Source organism: Coregonus clupeaformis, chromosome 36 (genome assembly GCF_020615455.1).
Source record: "Coregonus clupeaformis isolate EN_2021a chromosome 36, ASM2061545v1, whole genome shotgun sequence".
Taxonomy (NCBI): Eukaryota; Metazoa; Chordata; class Actinopteri; order Salmoniformes; family Salmonidae; genus Coregonus; species Coregonus clupeaformis.
The window spans coordinates 31,914,131-31,932,152 of NC_059227.1; positions in this window are offsets into that span (position 1 = coordinate 31,914,131).

The window sequence follows — 18,022 nt, forward strand, 5'->3', positions numbered from 1 at the left end:
AACATGGGTAGGGGAGAGAACAGGCAAAGAAAGAACGGATACACTCTTGTCTATTTCAGGCTGCAGTGCCAACACACACACACACGCACACACACACACACACACACACACACACACACACACACACACACACACACACACACACACACAGACACACACACACAGAGACACACACACGTTTGCACACACACACATACACAGACACACATACACAGACACACACACACACACACACACACACACACACACACACACACACACACACACACAGACAGACAGACAGGCAGACAGACAGACACATACACACATAAACACACATACACACACACTCTGGGGGCTTGTCAGGAAAGTGGAAGTGAGATGTGGTGATAAAGCAGTCTGCAGGAAGTGGGTAGGGGAGTGGAGGTGGAACTGTAATGGAGAGAGCCTAGACCTAAGCGGAGGAGGGGAGGTTGGGCATTGTTAGACAGGGTGGGATATGCTGGGGCTGATGACCGGACACAAGTAAAAGTATGGAAGTCCATCCCCACCACCAAAAACATGTCAAATGTAGATCATACAAAAAGGATATGTTTTTTCATTTGTAACATTGTGTGGTGATTTCAGAGGTGGCACTACAGTGGTGGGGGGGAAATTGTTTCCTGGAGCCCAGAGTTTTACCTGATCTGGTTAGTGGGCTAACCTAACCAACTGCGGACCCTAGTTGTAGCATATGACATAGTAATAAATTAGCTGTAAAAAAATGTATTATATGGTCTATGATGGGACCAGATCATTTTTTATAATCAGGTCACATGGTTTAAAAAAAAACTCCTGGCCCTGGGGAGGATGAAAACATTAAAACCCTTTACACAGACAAAGAGACAACAACTGCGATTGGACAATAAAACTAATGGGGTTGAGCTCGCTGTATGCAGGGTTGCATTGTGTAGGCCAGCGTTTCCCAAACTCAGTCCTGGGGACCCCAATGTTTTTGCCCTAGCACTACACAGCTGATTCAAATAATGAACTCATCATAAAGCTTTGATTATTTGAATCTGCTGTGTAGGAAAAAAAAAAAAAACTTTCACCCCTTGGGGGCCCCAGGACCGAGTTTGGGAAACACTGGTGTAGGCCTTCACATATGTAATTAAAAAGGTAATCATACAGTATTTCATCACTGTTGTGTTGACTGATTAATTCCAGTTTGGGATTAAAAAGGCATAGGTAGCCTAGCCACCTGAAGTTGGAATATAAACCAAATTTGATCACATTCACATTTTTATCAGAACACAAATAAATGGGCCTATTTGAGGCTATAAAAACATGACGTTACGTTTCCCCTGACCTGGCCCCAGATGGGCGCATAAGCTTCTCCAGGTTATCTGTAGCTGTGGTTGTTATCAGTAGGCTACAATCAGGGGAGGAATTAGTGATTTGGAGGCCCCAGACAGAGGCCATTTTAATGGATTTTATAGTAAAGACATCATTTAACAGTAAAATTGTATTACTTTTAATGTGCCATGAACACAACCAGTCATTATGGTTTCATCTGAATGTCAAACAAATAACTTCAAAAAGTAGGTTACCTTCACACGTTCATCCAAAATAACTCAAGCATCCGAACAGTGCACTGTGCACATGCCAACTTTCTTTCAATTCGCAAGTGGTTGTCACCGGAGAAAGCATCCAATCTCTCTCTCTATCTCTTTCTCTCAATTCCATTCAATTCAATTTAAGGGCTTTATTGACATGGGAAACGTATGTTAACATTGCCAAAGCAAGTGAAGTAGATAGTAAACAAAAGTGAAATAAACAATACATATTAACAGTAAACATTACACTCAGAAGTTCAAAAAGAATAAAGACATTTCAAATGTCATATTATGTATTTATACAGTGTTGTAACAATAAAAATAAGTGCAAATAGTTAAAGTACAAATGGGAAAATACATTAACATAAATATGGGTTGTATTTACAATGGTGTTTGTTCTTCACTGGTTGCCCTTTTCTTGTGGCAACAGGTCTCTCTCTCTCTCTCTCTCTCTCTCTCTCTCTCTCTCTCTCTCTCTCTCTCTCTCTCTCTCTCTCTCTCTCTCTCTCTCTCTCTCTCTCTCTGTCTCTGTCTCTGTCTCTGTCTCTGTCTCTCTCTCTCTCTCTCTCTCCTCTTCCTCCTCCTGGACTATTTCAACACCTGCTTATGCATTTCTGACAAAATCCCCTGTTTTTCTGGTTAATCCGTGTCTCTGATCCTTGTGCCTCCACTCAAAGTTTGCCTCCTCTCCTGCCAGTTTACAAACTAGCCATACACACATTCTGGTTCAACGTTCTCTTTGTAATACACAATATCACACACACACGTGTGTGAACACTCACACACACAACACACACATACACTCAATGCCCTCCTAATATTCCCCCTGAGCCAACAACAAACCACAATTTTAATTACCAATGGAATATGATTATATAATAGTTTATAGAATTTACAACATCATAAAGCAGTGAGAGTCTAGGAGCTCCCTGCCAGACCCTTTGGCTCAGTATGAACAGCTTTGTGAGTCTAATTAATTGATAGGCTGTTACAGTATACCAGTAGTGAGTTTAGTGGGAATCAGCTCCACAGAAGAATATACACACACACACGCACACACACCAGACGCACACACACACACTCACACACAGATAGTTGTGTTGCTGTGGCTAGACAAGATGTGGCTTACATATGAATGCAGAAGCTTGTGAGAAACTCTCCAGTGGTGTGAATGCCACCAGTTCTAGAATGTTCGTGCATGGCCCAGATCCAAAATCTCTCAGGTTAGACATCTGTGGCATTGTGTTTTTGTGACAAAACTGCACATTTTAGAGTGGCCTTTTATTCTCCCCAGCACAAGGTGCACCTTTATAATGATCATGCTGTTTAATCAGCTTCTTGATATGCCACACCTGGATGGATTATCTTGGCAAAGGAGAAAGGCTCACTAACAGGGATGGAAACAAATCTGTGAACAGAATATGAGAGAAATTAGCTTTTTGTGCGTATGGAACATTTCTAGGATCTTTTATTTCAGCTCATGAAACATGAGACCAACACTTTACATGTTGTGTTTATATTTTTGTTCAGTATAGCTGGAACTACACAAGGCACGGACATAGACTCATCTAGACATACTTTTGAGGTCTAAAAACAAGTGTAATGTCCTTTTAATCAAATAAATACTAGTGGTTGACATCTAGATCGAAAGGGATTTGCTATTCAATATACTCATTCCCTGCTGTAATTTCACCTAACCAACTAAGTTGAATACATGGTCCACAGTATAAAACCAAGAGATCATGTTCTCTGCAGACCCTCTGACGCATCACCCAGGTCTCCTAATATATTACTTGGGTCCCTTCATTTGGCTGGGATCCTGTTTGGGGTCAAAGGTCATCACCTCTGTGCCTTTGGGGGGGTCAGCACCTGTGTTCTGGAGGGGTCAGCTAAAGTGAAGGCATTGCCGGGAGTAGCAGACTAAACTTAACTCCACGATTTACGATGGAGTTGAGCGGCGACTAGTGTGGGGGGACTGGACAGCCAGGTCCACTCCGTCAGCCGACAGAATGTGTGTGTGTGTGTGTGTGTGTGTGTGTGTGTGTGTGTGTGTGTGTGTGTGTGTGTGTGTGTGTGTGTGTGTGTGTGTGTGTGTGTGTGTGTGTGAGCGAGCGAGCATATATGTGTGTCCCACTCTGTCAGCCGACAGGCGACCAGGTCAGGCTGGTCAGCGCTCACAGTTGAAGTCGGAAGTTTACAGCCACTTACAGTGAGGGAAAAAAGTATTTTATCCCCTGCTGATTTTGTATGTTTGCCCACTGACAAAGACATGATCAGCCTATAATTTTAATGGTAGGTTTATTTGAACAGTGAGAGACAGAATAACAACCAAAAAATCCAGAAAAACTCATGTCAAAAATGTTATCAATTGATTTGCATTTTAATGAGGGAAATAAGTATTTGACCCCTCTGCAAAACATGACTTAGTACTTGGTGGCAAAACCCTTGTTGGCAATCACAGAGGTCAGACCTTTCCTGTAGTTGGCCACCAGGTTTTCACACATCTCAGGAGGGATTTTGTCCCACTCCTCTTTGCAGATCTTCTCCAAGTCATTAAGGTTTCGAGGCTGACGTTTGGCAACTCGAACCTTCAGCTCCCTCCACAGATTTTCTATGGGATTAAGGTCTGGAGACTGGCTAGGCCACTCCAGGACCTTAATGTGCTTCTTCTTGAGCCACTCCTTTGTTGCCTTGGCCGTGTGTTTTGGGTCATTGTCATGCTGGAATACCCATCCACGACCCATTTTTAATGCCCTGGCTGAGGGAAGGAGGTTCTCACCCAAGATTTGACGGTACATGGCCCCGTCCATCGTCCCTTTGATGCGGTGAAGTTGTCCTGTCCCCTTAGCAGAAAAACACCCCCAAAGCATAATGTTTCCACCTCCATGTTTGACGGTGGGGATGGTGTTCTTGGGGTCATAGGAAGCATTCCTCCTCCTCCAAACACGGCGAGTTGAGTTGATGCCAAAGACCTCGATTTTGGTCTCATCTGACCACAACACTTTCACCCAGTTCTCCTCTGAATCATTCAGATGTTCATTGGCAAACTTCAGACGGGCCTGTATATGTGCTTTCTTGAGCAGGGGGACCTTGCGGGCGCTGCAGGATTTCAGTCCTTCACGGCATGCTGTGTTACCAATTGTTTTCTTGGTGACTATGGTCCCAGCTGCCTTGAGATCATTGACAAGATTATCCCGTGTAGTTCTGGGCTGATTCTCACCGTTCTCATGATCATTGCAACTCCACGAGGTGAGATCTTGCATGGAGCACCAGGCCGAGGGAGACTGACATTTATTTTGTGTTTCTTCCATTTGCGAATAATCGCACCAACTGTTGTCACCTTCTAACCAAGCTGCTTGGCGATGGTCTTGTAGCCCATTCCAGCCTTGTGTAGGTCTACAATCTTGTCCCTGACATCCTTGGAGAGCTCTTTGGTCTTGGCCATGGTGGAGAGTTTGGAATCTGATTGATTGATTGCTTCTGTGAACAGGTGTCTTTTATACAGGTAACAAGCTGAGATTTGGAGCACTCCCTTTAAGAGTGTGCTCCTAATCTCAGCTCGTTACCTGTATGAAAGACACCTGGGAGCCAGAAATCTTTCTGATTGAGAGGGGGTCAAATACTTATTTCCCTCATTAAAATGCAAATCAATTTATAATATTTGCGTTTTTCTGGATGTTTTTGTTTTATTCTGTCTCTCACTGTTCAAATAAACCTACCATTAAAATTATAGACTGATCATTTCTTTGTCAGTGGTTAAACGTACAAAATCAGCAGGGGATCAAATACTTTTTTCCCTAATTGTAGGTTGGAGTCATTAAAACTCGTCTTTCAACAACTCCACAAATTTCTTGTTAACAAACTATAGTTTTGGCAAGTCGGTTAGGACATCTACTTTGTGCATGACACAAGTAATTTTTCCAACAATTGTTTACAGACAGATTATTTCACTTATAATTGTCACGCCCTGACTCTGCATTTTCTATGTGGTGTAGATCTATGTTTAAAGTCTAGTATGTGTAGTTCTATGTTGGCCGGTGTGGTTCCCAATCAGAGGCAGCTGTCGCTCGTTGTCTCTGATTGACCATACTTAGGCAGCCTTTTGGCACTAATGGGTTGTGGGATCATGTTCCGTGTTAGGTATGTTGTTTGTGTACCTTGGACCTCACGTTTCGTTTGTTGTTTTGTCGTTGTCCAGGCAGGAGAGGAGCAACGGCAACACGGAGGAGGCCGGTCGAGGAGGAAGCCTGAGAGGCAGCCCCAAGAACATTTTTGGGGGGGCGGCACATGGGGTGATTGGCGTAGCCTAGGGTTAGAGCAGAGCCAACTCCCCGTACTCACGCGAGAAGGCGTATGACTGGGCAAGCTCCGTGTTATGCGGAGCTACGTACTGTGTCGCCAGTGTGCCGGCACAGTCCTGTACATCCTGTGCTTGCACCACGCACGTGCCGTGCGAAGATGGGCATCCAGCCAGGACGGGGTGTGCCGGCTCAACGCTCCTGGTCTCCAGTACGCCTCCTCGGTCCCGCATATCCTGCGCCAGTTCTACGAGCTGTATCGCCAGTACGCGTGCACAGCCCAGTGCGTCCTGTGCCAGTGCCCCGCACATGTAGTGCGAAAGTGGGCAGCCAGCCAGGACGGGTTGTGCCAGCTCTCCGCTCCAGACCTCCAGTCCGCCTTCGCAGTCCGGTCCGGCCCGTTCCTGCTCCTCGCACCAAGCCAGTGGTGCGCGTTGCCAGCCCGGCCCGGCCCGTTCCTGCTTCTCGCACCAAGCCAGTGGTGCGCGTCGCCAGCCCGGCCCGGCCTGTTCCTGCCCCTCGCACCAAGCCAGTGGTGCGTGTTCCCGGCCCGGCCTGTTCCTGCTCCTCGCACCAAGCCAGTGCTGCGCGTCGCCAGCCCAGCCCGGCCTGTTCCTGCTCCTCGCACCAAGCCAGTGGTGCGCGTCGCGAGCCCAGCCCAGCCTGTTCCTGCTCAGTGCCTGATCCAGCTCCGGTCAGCTGCTCCAGTCCGGAGCCAGAGCAGTCCGCTCCACCGGTGCCTGATCCAGCTCCAGTCAGCTGCTCCACTCCGGAGCCAGAGCAGTCCACTCCACCGGGGTCCAGTCCAGCTCCGGTCAGCGGCTCCACTCCGGAGCCAGAACCCACACCAGGGTCCAGACAGGGCTTGGAGTATAGTGGGAGGAAGGAGAGGGGAAGCAGCGCACCGAGGTCCAGACCAGACAAGGGGCGCAACCTGGAGGCGGAGAATAGGTGGTTGTCACGCCCGGAGCCGGATCCGCCTCCAAGGCGGAATGCCCACCCGGCCCCTACCCTGTTAAGTAAAGGTTGTGCGGTCGGAGTCCACACCTTTGGGGGGGGGGGGGTACTGTCACACCCTGACTCTGGGGACTCTTATTTGTTGAGTCAGGGTGTGTATTTTCTATGTGGTGTAGATCTATGTTTAAAGTCTAGTATGTGTAGTTCTATGTTGGCCGGTGTGGTTCCCAATCAGAGGCAGCTGTCGCTCGTTGTCTCTGATTGGGGACCATACTTAGGCAGCCTTTTGGCACTAGTGGGTTGTGGGATCTTGTTCCGTGTTAGGGTTGAACACTGAACCGAACCGGAAGCACCAGCTGTTCCGGATGACTATGTGATCACGCTCTCCGTAGCCGATGTGAGTAAGACTTTTAAGCAGGTCAACATTCACAAGGCCGCAGGGCCAGACGGATTACCAGGACGTGTACTCCGAGCATGTGCTGACCAACTGGCAAGTGTCTTCACTGACATTTTCAACATGTCCCTGACTGAGTCTGTAATACCAACATGTTTCAAGCAGACCACCATAGTCCCTCTGCCCAAGGACACTAAGATAACCTGCCTAAATGACTACCGACCAGTAGCACTCACGTCTGTAGCCATGAAGTGCTTTGAAAGGCTGGTCATGGCTAACATCAACACCATTATCCCAGAAACCCTAGACCCACTCCAATTTGCATACCGCCCCAACAGATCCACAGATGAAGCAATCTCTATTGCACTCCACACTGCCCTTTCCCACCTGGACAAGAGGAACACCTACGTGAGAATGCTGTTCATTGACTACAGCTCAGCGTTCAACACCATTGGGCCCTCAAAGCTCATCACTAAGCTAAGGATCCTGGGACTAAACACCTCCCTCTGCAACTGGATCATGGACTTCCTGATGGGCCACTCTGATGCTCAACACGGTCCCCTCCTGTACTCCCTGTTCATTCATGACTGCATGGCCAGGCACGACTCCAACACCATCATTAAGTTTGCTGACGACACAACAGTGGTAGGCCTGATCACCGACAACGATGAGACAGCCTATAGGGAGGAGGTCCGAGACCTGGCCGTGTGGTGCCAGGATAACAACCTCTCCCTCAACGTGATCAAGACAAAGGAAAAAAAGAGGACTGAGCACACCCCCATTCTTATCGACAGGGCTGTAGTGGAACAGGTTGAGAGCTTCAAGTTCCTTGGTGTCCACATCACCAACGAACTATCATGGTCTCAGGAGACTGAAAAGATTTGGCATGGGTTCTCAGATCCTCAAAAAGTTATATAGCTGCACCATCGAGAGCATCCTGACTGGTTGCATTACCACCTTGTGTGGCAGCTGCTCGGCCTCCGACCGCAAGGCACTACAGAGGGTAGTGCGTACGGCCCAGTACATCACTGGGGCCAAGCTTCCTGCCATCCAGGACCTCTATACCAAGCGGTGTCAGAGGAAGGCCCTAAAAATTGTCAAAGACTCCTGCCACCCTAGTCATAGACTGTTCTCTCTGTTACTGCATGGCAAGCGGTACCGGAGCGCCAAGTCTAGGTCCAAAAGGCTTCTCAAGAGCTTCTACTCCCAAGCCATAAGACTCCTGAACAGCTAATCATTGCTACCCGGACTATTTGCACTACAACCCAACCCCTCTTTTACGCTGCTGCTACTCTGTTTATTATTTATGCATAGTCACTTTAACTCTACCCACATGTACATATTACCTCGACTAGCTGGTGCCCCCGCACATTGACTCTGTACCGGTACCCCCATGTATATAGCCTCCCTACTGTTATTTTATTTTACTGCTGCTTTTTAGTTATTTTTTTTTATTTTTTTTAACTTAACACTTTTTTATTATTATTATTCTTTAAAAAATGCATTGTTGGTTAAGGGCTTGTAAGTAAGCATTTCACTGTAATGTCTACACCTGTTGTATTCGGCACATGTGGCAAATAACATTTGATTTGATTTGATTTGATTAACTCATGTTACCCCATGTAACCCCATATTACCCCATGTAACCCCATATAACTCCATGTAATACCATATAACCCCATGTAACCCCATATAACTCCATGTAACCCCATTTGACCCCATGTAAATCTCAGAAGAGAGGATAGGTGTAATGTCCTCCTGAGATCCAGCAAAAACAAAAGATTGTTGAATTATTATTATTTGTTACATGACAAAGTGTTTGGGGTGAAAAAAAAAACATTTTACAAAGAAAACAATGTGAAAAATATTTTGATGTATTTTTTGTCGTATGTGCACTGTGTTGGACATTAGGAATCGGTTGATAGTAAATATGAAACATTTAACATTACAGAATATAGGGACGTAAAAAACGTAGTTGGCACATCATCATGCCCACTACAGAGGACATGAGGGCTGGTAGGTAGCCTAGCGGTTAAGAGCGTTAGGTCAGTAACCGAAAGGTTGCTGGTTCGACTCCTCGAGCCAACTAGGTGAACAATCTTTTGATGTGCCCTTGAGCAAGGCACTGAACTCTAATTGCTCCTGTAAGTTGCTCTGGATAAGAGCTTCTGCTAAAATGACTAAAACAATTATTAAAAATAACGTCATTTAGCTCCTATTTAATGTTACAAAATTATTGCACTGCTCTGAAAACTGAGATGTTGACTTACTTGAAAAAGGTGTATATCAAACTCACAAAAATTATAAGTATACATTTGTACACAATTACCTTCTGATCATAACATTTGCTAATTGTGATGGCAGCCATTTTGAAGAACCAGGAAGAGAAAGTTATCCAGGTCACACCCCTCACACATGTAAAATCATTGAAAAGCCCAGAATGTCCAACAGGACCTAACACAGTGTATGGCCTCAGATACAGTGCCTTCGGAAAGTATTCAGACCCCTTGACTTTTTCCGCATTTTGTTACGTTACAGCCTTATTGTAAAATTTATTTAAAAAACATTTTTTGGGCAAAAATCTGAAATACCTTATCTATATAAGTATTCAGACCCTTCACTATGAGACTCGAAATTGAGATCAGGGGCATCCTGTTTCCATTTATCATCCTTGAGATGTTTCTACAACTTGATTGGAGTCCACCTGTGGTCAATTCAATTGATTGGACATGATTTGGAAAGGCACACACCTGTCTATATAAGGTCCCACAGTTGACAGTGCTTGTCAGAGCAAAAACCAAGCCATGAGGTCAAAGGAATTGTCCGTAGAGCTCCGAGACAGGATTGTGTCGAGGCACCGATCTGGGGAGGGGTACCAAAAAAATTCTGCAGCATTGAAGGTCCCCAAGAACACAGTGGCCTCCATCATTCTTAAATGGAAGAAGTTTGGAACCACCAAGACTCTTCCTAGAGCTGGCCGCCCAGCCAAACTGAGCAATCGGGGGAGAAGGGCCTTGGTCAGGGAGGTGACCAAGAACCCAATGGTCACTCTGACAGAGCTCTAGAGTTCCAATGTGGAGATGGGAGAACCTTCCAGAAGGACAACCATCTCTGCAGCACTCCACCAATCAGGCCTTTATGATAGAGTGGCCAGACGGAAGCCACTCCTCAGTAAAAGGCACATGACAGCCCGCTTGGAGTTGGCCAAAGGGCACCTAAAGACTCTCAGACCATGAGAAACAAGATTCTCTGGTCTGATGAAACCAAGATTGAACTCTTTGGCCTGAATGCCAAGCGTCACGTCTGGAGGAAACCTGACACCATCCCTACGGTTAAGCATGGTGGTGGCAGAATCATGTTGTGGGGATGTTTTTTCAGCGACAGTGACTGGGAGACTAGTCGGGATCGAGGTAAAGATGAATGGAGCAAAGTACAGAGAAATCCTTGATGAAAACCTTCTCCAGAGTGCTCAGGACCTCAGACTGGGGCAAAGGTTCACTTTCCAACAGGACAACGACCCTAAGCACACAGACAAGACAACGCAGGAGTGGCTTTGGGACAAGTCTCTGAATGTCCTTGAGTCGCCCAGCCAGAGCCCTGACTTGAACCTGATCGAACATCTCTGGAGAGTCCTGAAAATAGCTGTGCAGCGACGCTCCCCATCCAACCTGACAGAGCTTGAGAGGATCTGCAGAGAAGAATGGGAGAAACTCCCCAAATACAGGTGTGCCAAGCTTGTAGCGTCATACCCAAGAAGACTCGATGCTGTAATCACTGCCAAAGGTGCTTCAACAAAGTACTGCGTAAAAGGTCTGAATACTTACGAAAATGTGATATTTGCGGGTTTTTTCTTCTTCAATATAAATTAGCAATTATTTCTAAAAAACTGTTTTTGCTGGGGTATTGTGTGTAGATTGATGAGGGGGGGAAAACTATTTAATCAATTTTAGAATAAGGTTGTAACATAACAAAATGTGGAAAAAGTCAAGGGGTCTGAATACATTCCGAATGCAGACCAATAACTAATGTCCATTACAAAAATGAATTGCTGGGTGTCAGGAGGACAGGATAGTATTCCAGCCTATCAGAGTATGTAATTACCAGTTTCACAGAGTTTGTTGTTAATGGTTAGCGTATGGATTGTTTCTTGGATGGCTGCCCATATATCGTATTGAGCCAAATCCTAACCTGACATCTGTACACATTAACTCAAGATTTCGCAGAAATTTTCCTTTGACATCAATGCTTGATATATACAAAAGTCTGAATTAAAGTAATGGTCAACTCAAAAACTAACTTTTGGTATTTTTTTCCCAAAATTGTTTGCATGTCAGCGGTCACGTTTTCAAGCACTTTCAAGAAGCAAAGATTAGCATGCGACATCATCACGATGATGCGTTTTGCGTCGACGCAAAAGGATTTTGGATCTAGGAGAGAAAAGTAAATGGAGTGACCTCCTGTCCACCTGACCTTTCGTCTGTCTGTGTGTCTAACCCTAACCTTCAGCACTTAGATCAGACCCAACAGGTCAACACACACACACACACACACACACACAGAGGAGCAAGAACAAAGCACACATGACAAATGAGACACACACACTCAGGCATGCAGGCAGACATGCACACACACACATACAATCCCGCATGCAGGCAATGCATGAACACACAGCACCCTGACCCTCCACCTGAGAGATTGTGGCCCATTGAGTAATGAGGGGTCATTTGCTTGGGCTAATTATGTTTACTTCCTGGGGACACACACACACACGCACATGACCAGGACACACACACACACACATCCATCACCCCCCCCCCCCACACACACACACACACACTGGTGTCTTGTGTAAGTGAGCTGTCTTCCATTTCAACAATGTGTGCAGTGTGCGCCGTCTGTGGCCCGTCTGTGCGCCATCTGTGGGCCGTCTGTGCGCCGTCAACCCCTTTTCTTCTTCTCTTTCCTTGGCAGCAGAGTTACTCAATCCCCTGATACTCATTCTACACGGATGACGGCGAGGGCCTCCCTATCATGAAGCCACCGGAGCCACCCGTTTAGTTCCACCTCACCACTGAACACGCAGGGTCAAAGGGCCATGGGGCACCGCCGAGGGATGGCTGTGTGTGTGTGTGTGTGTGTGTGTGTGTGTGTATGTCGGGGAAGAGGGGTGGGGTTATGATACATTATGACACTACACTGATATATGGTTGGGGTTATGATACGTTATGACACTACCCTGATATATGGTTGGGGTTATGATACGTTATGACACTACCCTGATATATGGTTGGGGTTATGATACGTTATGACACTACCCTGATATATGGTTGGGGTTATGATACGTTATGACACTACCCTGATATATGGTTGGGGTTATGATACGTTATGACACTACCCTGATATATGGTTGGGGTTATGATACGTTATGACACTACCCTGATATATGGTTGGGGTTATGATACGTTATGACACTACCCTGATATATGGTTGGGGTTATGATACGTTATGACACTACCCTGATATATGGTTGGGGTTATGATACGTTATGACACTACCCTGATATATGGTTGGGGTTATGATACGTTATGACACTACCCTGATATATGGTTGGGGTTATGATACGTTATGACACTACCCTGATATATGGTTGGGGTTATGATACGTTATGACACTACCCTGATATATGGTTGGGGTTATGATACGTTATGACACTACCCTGATATATGGTTGGGGTTATGATACGTTATGACACTACCCTGATATATGGTTGGGGTTATGATACGTTATGACACTACCCTGATATATGGTTGGGGTTATGATACGTTATGACACTACCCTGATATATGGTTGGGGTTATGATACGTTATGACACTACCCTGATATATGGTTGGGGTTATGATACGTTATGACACTACCCTGATATAAGGTTATATTCAAGAGGTTATGTCTAGAGGTTTCTAGTGCTTCTGGTAATCGCTTGGTATGAAGAAGCGATGGATGATAGATGGTCCATCTATCCCCAGTTTGTCACCACTGTTTGGGCATCCTTCATTCCAGTGGCACTCTGGGTGTTTGTCTGTCATTCTAGAGCACAAAACAACCTCCCTCCTCTTCCATCAATGCCACACGCTGGTACACAGACTGTTGGCTTCTCCTGGTCTCTGTTCATGCCTCATTGACTACTGATGGTGCACCTTTCTACAGTCCTTCCTACCTCTGTGTGTATGTGTGTAGCGGAGCTACCTTCCCCATCTCTAACTCATCCCACCCCAATTAGCCACTGCTAGCATTCTTCATCCTCCTCGCCTTCGCCATCATCAATCATCATCATAATTATCATCCACATTCCCATCCCTTTTCATCTGCAGATGCCCATATTGGAGGAATACTGGGAACTAAGTGAGCCAGCCATACAACACGACTGCATCCCAAACGGCACCCTATTCCCTACATAGTGCCCTACACCTTTAGGCCTTGGTCAAAAGTACTGCACTATATAGGGAATAGGGGGCCATTTGGGACAGAGTCCATATTTCATGTCCATTTTCTATAACATCCATTGTCTGTTTCCGGACTCAACATTCCAACCAAATGACCCAAGTGGTTGAGGCCAAGGCATGTCTTTCTGGTGTTCTTAGTCTTCACACAGATCCCTGTAACAGTTCCTTATAGGAACTTAACCATCCCATGTTGAAAACTTCCAAAACTTCGGTATTGACTCCAGACATCTCTCAGCCAGCTGGGTCACATAATCAGGGGGCTTGGAGGGAACGCCACCATTCTCTCAGATATAATTCCAATTTGGGGGGAGGGTGGTGGTGGTTTGGGGAAGGTTGGTGGTGGTGGTTGGGGGAAGGGTGGTGATGGTTGGGGAGAGGGTGATGATGGTTGGGGGAGGGTGGTGGTGGTTGTGATTGGGGGGAAGCTGGTGATGGTTGGGGAGAGGGTGGTGTGGTTGGGGGAGGGTGGTGGTAGTTGGGGAGAGGGTGGTGATGGTTGGGGAGAGGGTGGTGATGGTTGGGGGGAGGGTGGTGGTGGTTGGGGGAGGGTGTTGGTGGTTGGGGGGAGGGTGGTGATGGTTGGGGGGAATGTGGTGGTGGTTGGGGGAGGGTGGTGATGGTTGGGGGGAGGGTGGTGATGGTTGGGGGGAGGGTGGTGGTGGTTGGGGGGAGGGTGGAGTGGGTCTAATGGGAAGGACAGATGTTTAGATGTAAAGAGAGGCTGTGTGTGGGGGGGTGGTAGACAAGCTAGACTCTGATCAGCGGGGTAGTAAGGTAAGAGAGGATGTGTGTGTGTGTGTGTGTGTGTGTGTGTGTGTGTGTGTGTGTGTGTGTGTGTGTGTGTGTGTGTGTGTGTGTGTGTGTGTGTGTGTGTGTGTGTGTGTGTGTGTGTGTGTGTGTGTGTGTGTGTGTGTGTGTGTAGCCCGGAACCCCCATATAGCAGCTCGATTTGACAGAAGGCAATCAGATTGATGTGTGAGGAAGACAGAGGTGTACTGTACACACAGTCACAGAAAGGACTGCAACATGAGCTGAGAGAGAGGGGGAGAGAGGGAGAGAGACATGTCTGCACTCTGGACTGTGGTGAGAACATCAACAGGAGAAAGAGCAGGAGCAAGAGAAGAACAGAGCACTAGAGGAGAGGATCAGAGTGCTGGAGGAGAGGATGAGGGGGATGGCGTGTGACAGAGAACAACCCATTAGAGAGCTGGCCACCCCCGCAGAGAAGCCAGCAGAACAGCCCACCTCAGATCCTGACCAAAGTCTCGACACCACAGCAGAACAGTCCACCCCAGACCCTGACCATAGCCTCAAAATCACATCATGACAGACAAATGAAGAACCCCAAGCCCAGGGGATCCCAACCCCTCTGAGCACCCCGCTGTCAGCCACCCTGATAGCCCTCCTGACAACCCCCCCCCCACACCCACTGAGGACATACACAAGCCACAGATTGTACTCCTTATGGACTCAAACAGGAAATATATACAAGAAAATAAAACACAATGTCTAAACTCTGGTGTACAAACACCCAGTGCACCCTAGACCTTCTGTCTGAGGACCAACTAGGGTCACCCAGCCACATAATAATACACACAGGCACAAACGACCTGAGAGCACAGCAGGAAAGGGTGGCAACAGCACTCAAGGGAGTGATTGAAAAAGCTTCTTCTACTTTCCCCAATGCTCAAGTGGTTATCTCCACCCTGCTACCACGAAAATACTTCCACCCTGCTACCATACAGCGGGTCAACACAAGTATTTCCCATGACTGTGCCTCAAAACCAAATGTTTACCTGGCCCACCACTCTACCCTGGACTTGAACAGTCTTTACGACCAGGTCCACCTATACAAGGCAGCAGTGCCCACCTTCGCCTGGACCCTAAAGGACATCGCCCTCAACAGCAAAACCTCAACAGATCAACAGACACCACGCCCAGACCTACACATAGAGGACCCACGCCGAGATGACCTACATCCAGACCACAGCACCACCAGCCACATCCACACCCTCACCCCAACCAATCAACACTCCCCCAAGTCAACCATGCCCACACCCGATTTAGGCCCCCTCAGATCAGACCTATGCCCCTCCTGCCCACCCCATTCACCCCACTCCTGCAAAGAGGGCCTCAACATGAAAGTCACACGACTAACAACATTGGACACTTTATGGAACACAAAGCCTTCACTATCTCATCCTGGAATATCCATGGCCTGAGGTCATCTGCCTTTGGCCTAAAGAACAGGAACCTGGACTTCACCAAATAAATCAGAAATACAGACATTGCCATCCTACAAGAAACATGGTATAGAGGAGATGGAGAGCTGGTAGTCCCATCCACCAAACTACCAGGTATAAAACAGGGAAGGGACACAGGGGGTATGCTAATTTGGTATAGAGCAGACCAAACTCACTCTATTAAATTAATTAAAACAGGAGCATTTTACATTTGGCTAGAAATTCAAAAGGAAATTATCTCAACAGAGAAAAATGTCCTCCTGTGTGCTACCTACAGTATATCCCCCCACTAAAATCCCCATACTTTAATGAAGACAGCTTCTCCATCCTGGAAGGGGAAATCAATCATTTCCAGGCCCAGGGACATGTACTAGTCTGTGGCAACCTAAATGCCAGAACTGGACAAGAACCTGAAACCCTCAGCACACAGGGGGACAAACACAGAGCATTCACAGTCAGCCCACTGACAACCCTATCAGATCACAGCAAAATCAGTCTACTTGAACAGAGCAATACTCAATCATGAGGCATCAAAGCCAAAGGAACTGAATAATATTAAGATATGCTATAGATGGAAGGAAAATCGTGTGGAAACCTACCAAAAAACAATTAGGCAACAACAAATTCAATCCCTTTTAGACAACTTCCTGGACAAAACGTTCACTGTAAACTTGGCAGTAGAAAACCTGAACAGCATATTTGACCTCTCAGCTTCCCTATCAAATCTAAAAATGTCAAACAGAAAACCGAAGAAAATGAATAACAATGACAAATGGTTTGTTGAAGAATGCAAAAACCTAAGAAAGAAATTGAGGAACCTATCCAACCAAAAACATAGAGACCCAGAAACCTGAGCCTACACCTTCACTATGGTTTGAAACCCCACCTCTTTAAGGAATACCTGGGATAGGATAAAGTAATCCTTCTCCCCCCCCACCCCCACCCTTATTCTGTACATAATGTTTCTGCCACCGTCTCTTATGACCAAAAAGAGCTTCTGGATATCAGGACAGCAATTACTCACCTCGTATTGGACGAAGATTTTTTCTTCAACGAGTCAGACAAAGGATATTCTACAGACACCCGACAAGGCCCAAATCCCCGTCATTCGCATGAGAAAGAAACAGAGATATCGTGGACGTAGGTCGGGTGCCTTGTAAGGATCCGACGGCGAGCGAGTAAACGAGGGCATTGCGTTCATCCACCTCTGGCCTGCTGGCTCCCCTTCCTCTGCGGAAGCATAGTTCCCGCTCAGCCCAGTCAAAACTGTTCGCTGCTCTGGCACCCCGATGGTGGAACAAGCTCCCTCACGACACCAGGACAGCGGAGTCACTCACCACCTTCCGGAGACATTTGAAACACCACCTCTTTAAGGAATACCTGGGATAGGATAAAGTAATCCCACTGGCTATAGGGTGAATGCTCCAATTTGTAAGTCGCTCTGGATAAGAGCGTCTGCTAAATGACGTAAATGTAAAATGTAATCAAGCCTATTAGCCAATGTTCAATCATTTGAAAACAAATTGGATGAACTAAGACTAAGGTTATCCTACCAACGGGACATTAAAAACTGTAATATCTTATGTTTCACCGAGTCGTGGCTGAACGACGACATGGATAACATACAGCTAGCTACGCTACATAGGCAGGATAGAACGGCTGACTCCGGTAAGACTAGGGGTGGCGGTCTGTGTATATTTGTAAACAACAGCTGGTGCACAAAATCTAATACTAAGGAAGTCTCAAGGTTTTGCTCGTCTGAGGTAGAGTATCTCATGATAAGCTGTAGACCACAGCTGTCTATCTACCATCACAAACCGAATCTGGCACCAAGATTGCACTCAATGAGCTGTATAAAGCCATAAGCAAACAGGAAAACGCTCATCCAGAGGCAGCGCTCCTAGTGACCGGGGACTTTAATGCAGGAAAACTTAAATCCGTTCTACCTAATTTCTATCAGCATGTTAAATGTGCAACTAGAGGAAAAACAACTCTAGACCATCTTTACTCCACACACAGACACGCATACAAAGCTCTCCCTCGCCCTCCATTTGGC